General features: G+C 50.5%; 1 pseudogene; it reads right to left on the bottom strand.

Annotated features, from left to right (window-relative positions):
- Window positions 1–4,735: 4,735 nt before the first annotated feature.
- On the bottom strand, window positions 4,736–5,517 carry LOC127211928 (60S ribosomal protein L7a-like; annotated as a pseudogene).
- Window positions 5,518–6,051: the final 534 nt, after the last annotated feature.

Raw genomic sequence — 6,051 nt, 5'->3', positions numbered from 1 at the left:
GAGCCATGGCTTGGCAGTTACATGGGTCTCAGTTGAACTGTGTGTCACAGAAGGACATCTTGGGAAAGCCAGGCATGCAGGGGACATTTTGATACTGGAGGTATTTTGATATCAAGGAACTGAATAGAATAGAAAATCAGGTTGTTTCTGCAAGACCTACCCAGGCCTTGCTTGCTTTCTGATGCTTCCTCAGCTGGTCATTGCGCTGCCACTGACCTTCACTGTTCCTGACTGACAGTCACCAGACCGCTAATCCCCTCCCCACTATAGATCATTCCAGATGTCCAGTGCTGAGAGCTGGTGTAGGTTGAGGTTTGGAGAGGTAGGCATCATTAGATAAAAGTTAGAAAACAGGCAGGCGGTGGTGACACACGCCTTTAATCCCAGCACTTGGGAGGCAGAGGCAGGAGGATCGCTGTGAGTTCGAGGCCAGCCTGGTCTACAAAGCGAGTCGAGGACAACCAAGGTTACACAGAGAAATCCTGTCTCGAAACCCACCCCTGCCAAAAAAAAAAAAAAAAAAAAAGTTAAAAAAAAAAAAACAACAACAACAAGCCGGGCACGGTGTCACATGCCTTTAATGCCAGCACTTGGGAGGCAGAGGCAGATGGATCTCTGGCTCAAAGCCAGCTTGGTCCACAGAGCTGGTCCCAGGATAGCCAAGGCTACACAGAAAAACCCTGTCTTGAAAACAAAACAAGGAATGAATGTCCTCGTGCAACTCAAAGGCACGCCAGCATGCCCATGACTGAGTGGCTGCTGTAAAGTGTGGAAGGGCATAGAAGGTGTTGACGGCACTGGAAGCTTTTCTACACGAGGTGAGAGATTTAGGAACGCTCCCAGGTGAAGAGGCCAGGTCTCAGAAGGGAAACCCTAGGAATGGAGGCCCTGACAGTCCTTGGGAGGCTACAGGTGGTCAGTCTGGAATCCTTCCCTACGGCAGGCACCTTGTCTTTCTGCCTTCTTTTGTGGCCTGGCATACAAATACAGCAGAGTGGAGACACTCAGGTGTAAGGCACAGGTGATAGCACAGGCTTAGCCAGTCTCAGGACTCATTTCCTGTTCCCAGGGTCAAGTATAAGAGGGAGATACAAGGCCCAAGCAACATCAGTTTACATCTCTGAGGAGAGCCAGGCGTGGTAGCGCACGCCTTTAATCCCAGCACTCAGGAGGCAGAGGCAGGCAGATCGCTGTGAGTTCGAGGCCAGCCTGGTCTACAGAGTGAGTTCAGGACAGCCAAGGCTACACAGAGAAACCCTGTCTTGAGAAAACCAACCAACCAACCAAATAAACAAACAAAATCTCTGAAGAGGTCCAATAACCTGGTCCCTGGCAGAGAGCATCACTAAGGCCCTCCTCTAGAATTGTGGTCTAGAAGGATGCTGGGAGCTTGGGGCTACTGGCTACCATCTTGCCTCCACATGGAGAGTCAACAGCCCTCCTTCAGACTTCTCACGCCAATAAATCCCCTCTTTACTTAGACTAGAACAAATCTGTACTGCTGGCTCCCAGTACGCTCTTTTATTCCTTGACTTTTGTGCAGACGGGGGAGTTCCAAAAGGAATCCCACTGCTTACCCGCAGTCCATGGCCATCTGTCTGTCCACAGTTGGCAGTCACACCTTCCACCCTGAAAGGGAACCGCTGAGCTCTAAGAGAAACCTGCACAGTCGCTCCTCCATACTGACCAGACAGACACACGTATTTGCTGTTACCGTTTGAATGTTTAATGTCTCATGTGTTTGAGCGCTTGGTTCTTGCCTTCAGCGTTTGGAGGAATTGTGGGAACTTCTTCTGGACATAGGGCCTGGTTAGCAGAAGTGAATCTCTGGGGCCAGGCGGGCCTTTGTAGGTGGCACCTGCTACCAGTTCAAGCCCAAGCTCTCTTGGCTTCCAGATGCACCCCAGAGGTGAAGGAGCCACACTGAAAAGCCCCGCCTACCCACCCCACCCTCACCTTTCCAGCCTCGATGGACTTACTATATAGCCAAGGATGACTTGGACCTCTGCTCTCATCTCAGTATTAGGTCTGAAGGAAGCTTTGTAAGAACACATGGCTAGTAAGCGGGGGTTGAGGGCTGATCAACCCTCTCACCCCACAGCTCGAGGACACAGTCCCTGTTTACTGGGCACCGTGTGTCCTGTTTTCTATCAGCTGTCTGTGCTGGGTTTGACTTAACTGGCTTGTCCCTGTGGCTCGCTGCTTAGCACAGCCCGGGTACAGGCAGGGTATCCAGGAGGGTCTAGTCCACACCTGTGCTGACGAGCCTTCACAGTGACGCCTCTAATTCTTTTTCTTCCTCTTATGTCCTCCCTTGCCATTTTTTCATGTATACATGGGTGGTGTACATGTGCACATACGCATATTTTTGCACATGTGTGGGTGCACATATGTACAAATACAAGTGGAGGCTGAAGACGGATGCCAGGGCTTTTCTCCTTCACAGCGCTTCGTCGAGCCTGGATCTCTCAATCAAACCCAGAGCTCACTGATCAAGGGATTCCCACAGCTTTACCTTCCAAGGCTGGAACTGCATGCAGCTCCACACCCACCTAGTGTTTACACGGCCTTCTGAGGCTCTGAACCTCAGTTTTCATGCTTCTTTAGAAGTGCCTTCGCCTCTGAGGCACCTCCCCAGCCTGGATTCATTATTATTATTATTATTATTAAACTTTTATTAATTTTATTTTTTAAGAACAAGGTCAGGATTCGAGAGTGAATACCATACTGATTCAGTGAAATCACACAGCATTCTAGGTAGGAGAGAGGACGCAGCAGGTGACAGCACACAGCGTCAGCCCACAGAGAGCCAGAGGCGCCACCACCGCCAGGAGGTGAGGCCGGGTCTCCATAGCATTAGTCATTGTCTGCTTCCCCTTCCCAGGAGAGCCAAGGGATGAGGCACACCAATTATACTGAATTGATGAGGGACCTTGGGATGATGAAAGGGTGAGGGAGGATATGTCAGAGGATCAAGTGGGAGGGCCAGAACCACTGAGCCCAGAGGAAGGACAGGAAGGGCCCGGTCTCCAGTGAGTAGGGGGCCAGGTGGCAGGGTGTCAGCGACCTGGCCCTAGTCCCGGCTGTCAAAGAAAGCGATGGAAAGGCAGTGTGGCCTCTGACAACTTATCCCCATTCTCTCATCTCCAATTTCCACATTCAAAAAGTTGAGAGGGGGATGGGGGGAACCCAACCAGTGTGTACAAAGAAATGTATATCATGCAGTGGTAGCAGACATTTGTAATCCCAGCACGTGGGAGGTGAAGGCAAGAGGGTTAGGAGTGGCCAGCTACGGTGACATAGTAAGTCTGAGTGTAGCCTAGGCTATGAGAGACTGATCCTGCCTCCAACAAAACAAAACAAAATTTGGAAGGACAGCCTAGGCTGGTGAGATAGCTTGCTTTTCAAGTATGGGGACCTGAGTTTCATCCCCAGAAACCATGTTATAAGTAAGCAAGGCTAGGTGTGGTGGCAGACAATTGATCCTAGCACTGACAGGCAGACCTGGAAATCACTGCCTAGCCTACTTGGTCAGTTCTAGGCCAGTGAGAGACCCCAGCAAAAAGCAACACCCGGCTCAACATTGTCTTCTGGCTTCTACACACACACATACACACACACACACACACACACACACACACTCCTAAATAAAATGAAATAAATAACCAGGCATGGCAGCATCCTCCTTAGCCCTGGCACTCGGCTCTGATGTTAATAGACACTTTGAGTGCGTGAGTCTAGGAGCAGCCGGGGCCACATAGTAACGCCATGCCTGTGAGCTACTTTTTTGTTCCTGCCATAAAACACTTAAGGAAAAGGGAGTTTGTTTTGGTTTAGGGTCCAGGGGACTAAGAGTCTATCGAGGCATGGCGGAGGCACGGAAGCAAGCAGCAGGCACGGCAGCAGGAGCAAGAGGCTAAGAGGCCACATCTTATAATCCTGGCTCTGGGGAGGTAGAGACAGCAGACCCCTGAGCTCATTGGCCAGTCAGACTAGCCTACTTGTCAAGTCTCAGGCTGGTGAGGAACCCCGTCTCAAAGAGAAAGAAAGAGATGGGGGATGCGGCAAAATCCTGCGTCTTTCCAAAGGCATCATCTAATTATCTACCCTTCCTCCCCCCTTCCCGACACCCCACTTCCTGGTGTGAAGATCCAGATGCTTTGGCTACAGTGCAGCCAACCCTCTCTAGCCCCTTAAGAAACCTCCTGTACCCTTTTCATCTGTTTTCTGCACATCGGCCACAAGGTCCTGAATAGGTCACACCTTTCTGGGGACATTCTTTTTTTTTTTTTTCCCCCCTGGGTACATTCTTGTGCCTTTACATGTTATTTCTTGTTGGCCCCCCCCCCCCCCCCCCCCCCCCCCCATGCAGGAGGAAGAGCAAACAGCTCTAAAACTCATGGAACTTGGCCCACCGGTTAGCACACCCATGACAGGCGTGTCTCGGTGAGGCATAACCCAGAGAACCACGTGTCCTAAGGACTTCATGCTGTTAATGGAGCATAGCTCTGTTTGTTACCCTTGCGGTCCTCATACTCGCCCTAATATATGAATTGTGTGAGTACTATAAGGGGTGTTCCCAGCCCCTCACTGAGGAATATCATTATTGGCAGACATAAGAACAGTGCTTGATCTCTTTCAGGCATTGCTGCTGGAGCAGATTAATGATTCAACCCACAGATGTAGTGGGTTTTTGTTTTGTTTTGTTTTGTAATTATATTTATGCATAGACAATTTAACCCCATTTAGTGGCTGGTTCTTTAGCCTTTGCCTTTTCTAGCTTGGCAATGTGAGCCACAGATTTTAGGACCCAGGACGTTGCCTCCCCAGTGGCGATAGATCTCATCCTATCTGTTGTTGTAAATTGGTCCTGATAGCTTCCACCAGCTTAGCCAGAGCACCCCTGTCTCCCGACTTAATCTGTGTGAAGGCAACAGTGGTGCAAGTCTTCCTGTGAACCAGCCGCCCCAGCCTGGCCTTTCCCTTGATGATGCAGTAGGGGACCCCCATCTTTCCACACAGGGCAGGGAGGAAGACCACCAGTTCAGTGGGGTCCACGTCATGGGCAATCATCAGCTGGGCCTTCCTGCTCTCCGCTAAGGTAGTGACTGTATCGAGCCCTGCTCAAAGGACCAGTGGTCTCTTAGTTGGGACGTCCCCTTTCTTCTCAGCACGAGCCAGCGGCCCCGCTTCTTCTCCTGCCTTGTCTCTGGCCTGTACCTGTGGGCAAGCTTAGGCCACTGGGTAGCTGTCTGCTGGCCCAGAGCCTGGGTGAACTGGTTAATGGCAGGAGGTACCTTGAGCCGCTTATAGAGGATGGCCCTCTGCTGCTGCAGTCTGATGTGGCGGGGCCATTTACGAAGAGAGATCTCTTTTGGGCTGGATATCCTGCTGGATGCTGAAATTCTTGGGCCTCTTCTCAAACAAAGGATTGACCACCTTTTAGGCCTCCTGTTTCTTCACCACGTCGGGGGCCAGGACCATCCTCTTCCTGCTGGCCTTCTTTCCCTTGCTCATCTTGCTGGGCTAGAGGAGAGAGAAAGAAAAGGGAATTGTGGATAATGTGCAGATGTAGATTGTTAGCCGTGACCTCTACCCTTAAAAAGAATTTGGAAAAACAGATTGTTAACAAGGTTAGGTAAAGATGTTTTTGTTAGTGGCTCTGACGTAGACAATTTTAGGGAAAAATAGATTGTTTAGCAAAGTTAGGTAAAAATGCTTTTGCTATTGGCTCTGATGCAGAAAATATTAGAAAACAATTTGAAGTTAAGAAAAAGTATACTCGAGCCGGGCGTGGTGGCGCACTCCTTTAATCCCAGCACTCGGGAGGCAGAGGCTGGTGGATCGTTGTAAGTTCGAGGCCAGCCTGGTCTACAAAGAGAGTCCAGGACAGCCAAGGCTACACAGAGAAATCCTTTCTCGAAAAACCAAAAGGGGGGGGGGGGGGGGAGAAAGCATACTCTTAGTCAGTCAGTGGTGGCGCACGCCTTTAATCCCAGCACTTGAGAGGCAGAGGCAAGCGGATCACTGTGAGTTTGAGGCCAGCCTGGC

The sequence above is a fragment of the Acomys russatus genome, chromosome 29, assembly GCF_903995435.1.
Source record: "Acomys russatus chromosome 29, mAcoRus1.1, whole genome shotgun sequence".
In the NCBI taxonomy this organism is placed as follows: Eukaryota; Metazoa; Chordata; class Mammalia; order Rodentia; family Muridae; genus Acomys; species Acomys russatus.
This window is presented reverse-complemented; position numbering and strand designations above follow the sequence as displayed.